This window comes from Onychostoma macrolepis, chromosome 01 (assembly GCF_012432095.1).
Source record: "Onychostoma macrolepis isolate SWU-2019 chromosome 01, ASM1243209v1, whole genome shotgun sequence".
In the NCBI taxonomy this organism is placed as follows: Eukaryota; Metazoa; Chordata; class Actinopteri; order Cypriniformes; family Cyprinidae; genus Onychostoma; species Onychostoma macrolepis.
The window spans coordinates 9875676-9886563 of NC_081155.1; the positions used below are offsets into that span (position 1 = coordinate 9875676).

Sequence of the window (10888 nt, forward strand, 5' to 3'; positions counted from 1 at the left end):
TAACTCTAAATTCATAGGGAAATTATAGGTGAATAGTGAATAGCACACATACACTTGTAATCATAAGTGAAAACACCATTTTACCAATTAATTACATGTAACATCCTAAAAAATAAAAATCAATATACATACATATTTGCTATCTTTTGTTTAAAACTAGTTTTTTCTACAGTTGCAATGTTATTTGATGTCTCTCTTTGTTGCTTTGGTCGTGATTGGTTAATCTAAATGTCATTCAGGAATCTGGCCAATGAAAACTGGGCACGCCTCCTACTGCTCAAATTTGAATTTACACACAAGTCAGTTGCTGCTCTGTTTATCTGCAGTCCTGCTCCGTTCAGTGCAGTAGTAATGGCTTTTACATGGACTATCACATATCTGACAGATTAATTCTTATTTTGACCGATTTTGAGTTATGCGGTGCAGATTGAGAACGAAAAAGCGCAAATATGAACACAGACACAATGGCTAATGGACACATATTGCAAACGGCAGAAGGTAAATACCATTTATATTTTTTCTACTGTTACTGTTAAAGTGATATGCTAATCGCGATGACATAATCTGTTACTGTTTTGATATTATTTTTTAATAAAGATAAGGCTGTGTGTAATGACGATGTTGTGGCCATGATTTAAAGTGACTATTTGTGTTTTTAAATATTTGTTTATATCGCGGAATGTAAATATATCCACGTAACATAGTGCTACGAGTTACTGACGTTTTAATAGAGAAACATGCATGAATGACAGAATAAATAGCAGGACATGTATGATGTTAATACAGAAGGCCGCCGTTTGCTGATCTTATTTTTAATAACAGTATGAAATAGTAAAAATAACTAACGTTATATTGTTATTTTATTGTAAAATAAAATGTCTCACTGTGGAACATGAAAAACTGGCATATAAACTTGTTCAACAGAGAGGACATGAAACCATTCTTGGACTCTGAAGAATACTATGCAAACCATGCTTTTGGATCTACTGTTAAGTTTTTGTAATAAAGCTGGTGAGTACACTGTAAAAAAAATTTATGTAAAAAAACAGTGAAATGCTTGGCAGCACAGGGTGCCAAGCGTTTACCATTAATGGAAATAACGGTTAAAGAACGTTTTTTAAAAAACGGTCAATGAATGGCAGAAGCAGCTGCCAAACAAAAACTGTACAATTAAGGTACAACATCCTTGTTTTTTCTTAATTTTTTTTTTTGTTTGTTTTACTTTACAGGTATTGTCTGGATTATAATTGTGAAACATACTCTGTGAATTTTTTTTTTTTTTTTGCAGTTAACCGTCATCTAACAACAGCATACGTGCGAATAATTAACACTACATCAACAACTCCACAGTTACTGCTTTTAAATAAAACTACATTCAGCATGACATCTGTGTTACTTGGTCTTCTCCTGGACTGAAGCACACACTCTACTCTTCAGCACGATGGTGACCCACAAAACACAGACAACAGAAACCCTTTAAATCCCAAAAGAACATTAAACACTAACAGATCTCTCTACATCTCAGCATCTTCACTTATTACAAACCAGTCTGACTTATTTATTTCATACAAAACTTATTGAGAATTAACAGAGGTTTAGATGTCAATGTTTTATTGAAATGAATCAAGTTTGAAGTCACCATTGCGGAGATAAGCGTTTGCTTTAGTTGGGCTTCTGACCCTTCAATTGTTAACAATGTTTCTTTTTCTGGCTGCTGTAACTGTGTGTTTGTTATAGCAAAACCTGCAAGAAAAATTCTGATCAGATGAAGAGGTTTATATGCTGATGATGGTTTTGTCATCGTGTACTGGCCTAACTCAGTAGCCTCATCAGAAATGTCTAAACATGTTGACATTATTAATTTCACTTTGTTGTAGTGTTACAATTTTATTGCTTGAAATATGGCCCTGCTTTGATATTTTGAAGATTTATAAGGTAGTTTGAAATTTTTTTTTTAGGTGTTTCTGTGAATCAAAAAGCTTTCAAGACACTTTCTGTATAATGATAAAAAATGGATCTCTGACTGCCATAACATCACAAGAACGCTGCATAAAAAAGACAAATAAAAAAACATTAATTTAATAAAAAAATAAATAAATAAAATAAAAAACATTAAATGCTAATATACTCAGAGACAACACTCATGATGTGATCAGGCTACTATATGATGACTAACTCATCATCAATAAATAACCAGGTTTATATGATCAGAGTAATTTCTCGCTAGCAAAGTCACAGTAGCCAGAGAAAAGCTGACATTATAAAGTGAAGAGTCAAAAGCCCAACTAAAGCGAACTCTTATCTCCACAATGGTGATTTCAAACTTTATTATTTTCAATAAAACATTGACATCTAAACCTCTGTTACATTCTCAATAAGAAGTTTTGTATGAAATAAATAAAGTCAGACTGGTTTGTAATAAGTGAAGATGCTGAGATCTAGAGAGATCTGTTAGCGTTTAATGTTCTGTTTCTGCCAGTCATGTGACGTTTAATTAATTAATTAGTTAATTAGTTAATTTTACAGTGAAGGTGTTTGATTGTAATAATTTATAAAATTCCTGTAAATGAACAGTGTTGTCAGCTTGTTTAAATAAGGATATTTTACTTTAATTTTATGTTTTTTGTTTGGCAGCTGTTGCTGCCAGTCATTTGACCATTTTATCATCTAACGGTTTTGTTATTTTATTAATTACAGATTATTTTTGTAATTTTACATACATTTGTTTGTAATTTAAGAAAACAGAAAATGTACTGTATAAAAATACAGTAGTTTTTCTGTATTAAAAACATGAATTATTGTAATTTGTCATTAATGTCATAATCCTTAAAATAACAGCCAAAGTAGTTAATTCAGAGATAATTTTACAGAGTTTTGACTGCAATTCAAAATAAAAGAAAACAACCTGAAAAAATCACAGTTATTTTCCATAAAATTACGATTTTTTTTTTAACAGTGTAGGCTAAATTTCTGTAAGCCCATGTCTCTGTCAGTAAGTCAACAATATTGTTCTATTAAACCTGTTAATATTAATTTTGTGTGTGTGTGTGTGTGTGTGTGTGTGTGTGTGTGTGTGTGTGTGTGTGTGTGTGTGTGTGTGTGTGTGTGTGTGTGTGTGTGTGTGTGTGTGTGTGTGTGTGTGTGTGTGTGTGTGTGTGTGTGTGTGTGTGTGTGTGTGTGTCTGTGTTTTCCCTCTCATGGTCCAGAGGTTTTGGGATTGAAAATCTTCTGCCACATGATCTTCCGTAAAAGTGAGTATACATGTCATACTAACATTAATTCTTTAAATGATCATGTGCTATTATATGTGCTGAAATGTGAACACAGCAAAGCAGGTAAACTCTGCACCAAGGCACCACTCTGATTCAAAGTTCATTCTTGAGTTTAGCTCACTCAACATGAAAACTCCCTCATCATTTTCTCACCCTCATGTCTTTTCAGTGCTCCTGTGGCTCAGTGGTAGAGCATTGCGTTAGCAGCGCAAAAGGTTGTGGGTTCAATTCCCAGGGAACACAAATACTGATTAAAAAAATGTGTAGCCTAAATATACTTGTAAGTCGCTTTGGATAAAAGCGTCTGCTAAATGTAAATGTGACAACTTTTTTGATCTTCTTTTGTGTTCCACAGAAAAAAATCAGTTATGCAAATTGGAAAAGACATCCCAGTCAACAATTTGATCTCACAGTGATGTCACCATGATCTCACAGGATACTCGTGATGAGGTCACAATGTGAAGTAACAGTGAGCTAAAAGTGTAACCTCACAGCGCCCTCACTGTGTGCTCATACTAATGTGAGGTCAAAGTGCACTCACTGCACAGAGACTAGGTACCCAGCATGCATTGCAGCATGAAGCTTTTGATTGTCACCATTGCTGAGATTCATACACTGATTCTTGATGTCTCTCTTTTTGTTTAAATGACACAGTAGTTCAAAGTGACACATTAGTTGAGAATGTTTGTGTCTAATTATGCTAATTATTCTTATTCAATCATTAAGACACTACTGGATTCTAAACTGTATAATCACAGAGTTATTATTCAAAACTTAAAATTAATAACTCACAGAGACTACATGCTGAATGTAGGTGATGGTTGCACTGTTATCGTCAGTAACAAACCAATATCACCTGGTTGCAGTCTCTTTCTTGGTTTTCCTTGCTATAGCAAATGTGCTTTTCAAACACAGCTACAGCAGCCCCAAAAAATATAATGTTATAAAGTCAAGGGTCAAGAGCCCAACTAAAGCAAACACTACTCACCACGATGGTAACGTCAAACAAAACAATAAAAAATCATCATCTAAATCTGTTAATTCTCAATAAGCGCTTTTGTAGATGTCTAACAGAAATAAGAAGCCCGCTCATCTTTTTGAGTTCACAATGAGCTCATATATTACTCACACTGTGAGGATCACCGTATGAGAATGGCGTGATATCACTGTGATCATCGCGTGATCTCACGTGTTGACTGGGATGGGTGAGTAAATGATGACATATCCACCTTATTCTTCACAAAAAAATGGGCCATTTGTAGATTTTATGGGTCTTGCTTCCAGTCTCTTTTACTTCTAAATATTTTTAGCTGTACAGAACCGCTCGTTTTGCTGCTTGATATTGCAAATTGGTGTGTCTTACCATGTTATTTTAGTGTATTAGCTTAATTATGAACACACTGGTTTGTAATGCAAACAGTTTTACCGTTTACTGCATGTTGTTATTCTAGTCGTTGTTTCCCTATAGCGGCTAATGAACTGGAAGTCTCGCCCATAGGCTTACTTCCGTGTTTAGGAATAAGGTGGATAAGTATGATATCTTGAGTAATTTAATGATCTCCTCAAGTACATTTGTTAGACATTTCACCCCCTTGTGATAGAAAAACAGTGTAAACCGATTAATAATTATATTAGTTATAAATATACAGGTATTAGCATATTAGCAATTGATACAAATATTAATTCTTTAAATTTTTTGGTGTACTAATTGGCATTTTTCTGGGTACAAAATCTATTTACTTTGATGCATCTGAGAAAAGTTGTTCATTGTTGTGTATACTAATTTCTTTATAACTACCATCTCAAAGTAGAGTACACACACAGCAGTGAGTAAAGAACACACCCCCAGAGCAGTAGCCAGCCATTTTTATTGTGTGCGGCCCGTGTGGGTAACGTGCCTTGCTCAAGGGCACCTCAGGCCCCGTTTATACTAGTGCGTTTTTTAAAAGAGCACTGTTCATTCACTCATCTACATTTCCTGCCAATATTGAGACTCGAACCCATGACCTTCAGGTTACAAGTCTGACTCTCTAACCATTAGGTCACAACTAGATCATTAAATTAGATCAGAATGTCTCATAATGTCAAATGTTGTTTATAGAAAAGGTACACAAATGAAGTCCTTTTCAATAAATCTCTTTTTTTATTTAATTTTTTATTTAACCCCCAGATGCAGCAAGGATCCAGCTGATTACTTCAGATTTGGTGGACTGCTCTTTATCTGCTGTGACTGTCACTTCTGGTGCAGAATCATGGACCTTTATTTGTATGTTTTGATTTGACTTATTACACTTGTGTAGCTAGTATTCAGGATTAAAATACAATGTAATTTTTGTCCACATATATTATCAGAGCTATATGGAATCCAATAGGGTCAGTCAAATATTGAGAAAAAACACTATAAACCTGATTGGGAAAATACAAGCTAAAATACAGTTCACTCCACAATCTTTTTCAAAGAAAAAAATCATGATACTATAACCCTAACTTGTAAGATAAAAATGTAATTTTTAGTTTTTCAATTGCTCCTGAAGAATTCCTCCTCAGGAATTTGTTTACATAAATTTACATCTAAATAATGAAACAGTTTTAAGCATGGAATACACTACACGACTTCTGAACAGATTTTTAAAACAGATTTTTGACTTACCGACATTGCAAATAATGACAAAGGAAAGCTGGGCATCATATACTTAAGCCTGGAATACACTACACAATTTTTGCCCTGATTTTCCGCCAATTTACAGTCAGGAGAAGTTGACGCTAGTTGCCGATAGTCAGAGCCAGTCTGCAGATTTGAGATGACAGATTCCATAGAAAATTGCATAGTGTATGATAGTCACAGACTCCAGTTTTTTAAGCTTCAGACTCTGATTCTATCCAGTCGGAGGATATCAAACGTTTCATATTTTCAGCCGATTTTACAATGCATATTGTTTTCATTTGTAACACGTCTCCTAGCAACAAGGCTCATGTTTCTGAGTGAGTTTGTTGTGATCGGAACAACTTTAAAGTCTGGTAGTGTATGATCCTCAGTCATGTTGTGTATGATGCCCAGTTTTCCTTTGTCGCTATTTACAAAGTCAGTATATGTATGATGCCTAGTGTTTTAAAAATCTGTTCAGATTTTAAAAGTCATGTAGTGTATTCCAGCCTTTAGAATTAACAGTAGTAGTAGTGATTGCCGGCAGCAAATTACAAAAAGATTTATTGCTTTGACCTTTTGACCTTTCCCCCTCCCCCACACGGCCCACCCACATAGCGACCACCCACGTCCTGTTGACCCCTTGTCCCCGTTAATGCGTTCCAGATGTGAGGATTGGAATGCGTGAAATTCCTGCGTCATCCGGGGATGAGATATGTTGTTTGTACAAGTGTAAAACCATAAATGAGCTGTCAAGGATTGTTTTGAAGATTTTATGCTCAACCGGTGGGGGTTTGCCCATCTGTGGCGCGCGTGTCCGGTTGCGTTCCGAGGTGCGCGCTCTCTCTCCCTCTCACTCTCTCTCTCTCTATGGAAAAAGATAATGGTTTTAAGGACAAAAGCAGAATAAATAAACAATTTTAACAGGTCAGTTTTAAGACAAACATATATTCTGTTGGTTGTATAAAATGTAATTAAATAACACTCCTAATAATGAGAAGGGATAAAAAAAAAAAAAGTTTAGTTTAACAAATAAAATGGTCTTACATTCTTCGTGGAGAATCACGTCTTCGTGGTATATCAGTCGGCCCCAAATGAACTGATTACACAAATTGTGTTTAGTTTAAACTTTAATCATGTATTCCTCTCTGCAGAGTGAGCACGCTCCTGTCTGTGTGACTGTGTGGGCGTGTTTGTTTGTGTGTGTGTGTGTGTGTGTGTGTGACGCAGGCCCCCCACCGCACATGTCATTTCTGTCCGCTGCGAGTGAGAAAGTTTTTTGCAAACATTTGATTTATTTCTATACTTTAATGTTTCCCTAATACGTCGAAAGTCCTTATATTTTAACTTATTTCACATCAAACGATTGTTTAAAAATTTCTCATATCTTCAACATTGAATGTTTTTAAACTAAACCTAGTAACATTTCGGCAGTTTTATAGCAGAGCGATGGCTCTGTGGTTAGCGTCGTTGCAACTTGATTAGACGTTCGTTTTGATCGCTTATCTAATCCCGGGCTCGGAAGGGCATCAAAACTTTTTTAATTATTTATCTAAAATGACAACTAATCACCCCTTTAGGATACGAATTTGACGTTGGTTGCTATCCTCTCTCTCTCTCTCTCTCTCTCTCTCTCTCTCTTCATCTCTCTCTCTCACACGCACGCGTGCGCATTCAATCGTCCCGAGTCGTAGGCTATTCTCTTCTTTTAAATGAAAATAAATAAATAAACCGTGCGATCATGCACAGTAAAACCCCCAGTGTTAAATCAACACTCCCAGTGTATATATAATCCACACTCAGAGTGTTAAAAAAGTAACACTGAAGCAGTGTTAAAGTTAATGATATAATTAGTTTAGTAATTGAGTGATGATTGAGCAGTAATGAAGAACACCTGATGTTAACAAACTGAATGACTGAAAGAAAGATAAAGAAGAACAGAAAAAAAGAGACGAGATGAGTAGAAATACAAGAACTACAACTGACTTCAGCCACAGCCTTAGATGAAATCACCACAAGATAAAAGACATTAAATCTCTCAAGATCTCAGCAGAAGATGATTAAACAACTCCACAAACAGCATCACCAGCTTCACACGTTACTAACCAGACTGACTTTAGATGTTGATGCTTTAGTTTTGTTTGAATTACCATTATCGAGGTCAGTGTTTGCTTTAGTTGGGCTCTTGACCCTTGACTTAAAACATCACAATTATATTGACTGACTGTGTGTTTGTTCATGTTAGTTATGGCATTTGGGTGTTGATGGTTAGACTTCAATAAAGAAATCACCAGCATTTAGTGATTTCCATAACTGATTTCATTCAGAGCATCATCATTGATTAAAATTTTTTATTTTGTTCACATAAAATAAAACACTTGACCCATCAGTTTTAAGATTAATCTGAAAGACTTTTAAAAGTAAATTGGCACTAAAGAATTATAACTGCATTATCATACAAACATCAAGAATCAGCATATGAATCTCAACAATGGTGACAATCAACATATTCAGATAAAAAGATCCTCTGTGAACATTACAAAACACGCTACTAAAAGTCACAACAAAATAGCAAAACAAAAGGAAATGGTAAGACTAAAAGAAAATACTATGACAGCTGCATCATTTATTCATGTCGCATTGCATGCTTCTTCATTAATGTTCAATCATCACTCAATTACTAAACGAATTATCTCATTAACTTTAACACTCTGAGTGTGGATTATATATACACCGGGAGTGTTGATTTAACACTGGGGGTTTTACTGTGTATATATATAGTTTCAGCAAGGTTTTTATTCTCATTATCCACACATAAGACCCCAGTTCACGCTGATGGACTATTTGGTATTATTGTCTTATTTGTCACCGCAGTTGTTTTTTAAAATAAAACCATTTGCGGGTTTGTCCTATGTCTTACTGAACTACAGTGAATTATCATTATATTCTAAGTTTTTATCCACCAATCCTAAAATAAATAATATAGGCTACATGTAAATATACATTATACAAAACAGCTAAATCTCAAACAGTGGATCATTTTTATCAACATCGCCCAGCCAAAACTGCTCAATGTTTAAGTATGTCTGCTTCGTGTACAGTGAAAAGTGCAATAATATCTGACTTCATTTAACGTGCAAACCATCTGTTGAGATTGAGGACCAATATTTACGTTCATCACACAGAAACATAATTAATATTTCTCATAGGTGAGGCTATTTATAGCACAGGTAGGACTATATCATGGCCACGAATTAAGAATTTGTTCCCCAGACTGAATTCGTGAGCCGCTCATATTACACAGCTCTGTTCTGCCCGAAGTACTCGGAGATGCCGTCACCAAGCGTTTGATAGGAACTTAATCTAACTAATTCGTCATAAATTTAAAAAAAAAACTTTTGCTAATTGATTCTAACTAAAATCGCTGTTGTTAGCACTTATGTCTGTAGTACATCCAAACAGCGTAGATCATTCATAAAAACGTATATAAAAGAATGCTCATGCGCAAACTCTACACCAATAAACTCTGCTGTATTATAATCCAATGAAATTAAAGGTGGGCGGAGCGACACATCTCGCCCCACCTTAATGTATCGCCCCGACCCATCGTCCAGGGTGCACTCTAGAGCTACTCAAATTTGTGCCTCTTTTTTCATTGGTGGATGATGTGGATGCACTCAGGTATATGGTCAGGTATATGGATTTCCTTACTAGAAAAGTAAAGTTCCCAGAGCGTTCTCAGAAGGTCCCACCGGTGTCAATGACGGTCCCAGAACATTTCCTGAGATGGTCATGATGTGGAGTTCTTTAAAGGATTGGGCAGAGGTGGGATCAAGTCAACTCTCAAATCAAATCCCAAGTTCTCAAAGAGTTAAAGATAATGAGATAATTAAGAGACTAATTAAATGATGATTGTGCATTAGTGATGAACACCTTATGTTATTGAGTATCACAGAGGATCAGATGTTGATGTTTTATTGGTTAAAATGATGCCACCGTCATGGAGATCAGTGTTTGCTTTAGTTGGGCTCTTGACCTTTGACTTCTTGTGTTAGATCTCTCTCTGTAGCAAAGCTGTGATATTAGCTGTTTTTAGGCAAGGCAAGGCAAGTTTATTTATATAGCACATTTCATACACAATGGTAATTCAAAGTGCTTTACATAAAAGGAAGTGAAATAGTCATTATTAAAAATAATAAAAATCACAACAATAAAAACAAAGTGATTTAAAAATTGATTTTAAAAGAATTTAAAACATTTAAGAATAGAAAGTGATTATACATAGTGCAATCAGTTCGGACGTAGCACAGTGCTCATTCAACAAATGCACATCTAAACAGATGAGTTTTGAGTCTGGATTTAAAAGTGGCTAATGTTTTAGCACATCTGATCTCTTCTGGAAGCTGGTTCCAACTGCGGGCAGCATAATAACTAAAAGCAGACTCCCCTTGTTTTGTGTGAACCCTTGGTATTTCTAACTGACTCGATCCTAATGATCTGAGTGGTCTGTTAGGTTTATATTCAGTGAGCATATCTCCAATGTATTTAGGTCCTAGGCCATTTAGAGATTTATAAACGAGTAGAAGTACTTTAAAATCAATCCTAAATGTAACTGGAAGCCAGTGTAAGGACCTGAGGACTGGTGTAATATGCTCAAATTTTCTGGTTCTAGTCAGAATCCTGGCAGCAGCATTCTGGATGAGCTGCAGCTGTCTAATGGTCTTCTTTGGAAGGCCGGTGAGGAGACCATTACAATAATCCACCCTGCTGGTGATAAAGGCATGAACCAGTTTCTCCAAGTCTTGACTGGAAACAAAACATCTAATTATTGCAATGTTTTTGAGATGATAGTATGCTGATTTAGTTACTGCTTTGACATGACTACTAAAACTAAGGTCTGTCTCCAGAAACACCCCAAGATTTTTGACTTGGTTTTTAGTTGATTGACCCCTAGAGTCAAGGTATGCATTCA

The 10888-nt window shown here is 35.4% G+C and overlaps 1 long non-coding RNA gene across 1 annotated transcript; it reads left to right on the top strand.

The window, feature by feature from the left end:
- The first annotated feature begins 615 nt into the window (after nucleotides 1-615).
- On the top strand, nucleotides 616-5794 carry LOC131549744 (uncharacterized). Its single transcript, XR_009273479.1, has 3 exons — nucleotides 616-1011; nucleotides 3207-3251; nucleotides 5443-5794. It is a non-coding gene; the product is annotated as an uncharacterized LOC131549744 (long non-coding RNA).
- The last annotated feature ends 5094 nt before the right edge of the window (nucleotides 5795-10888 follow it).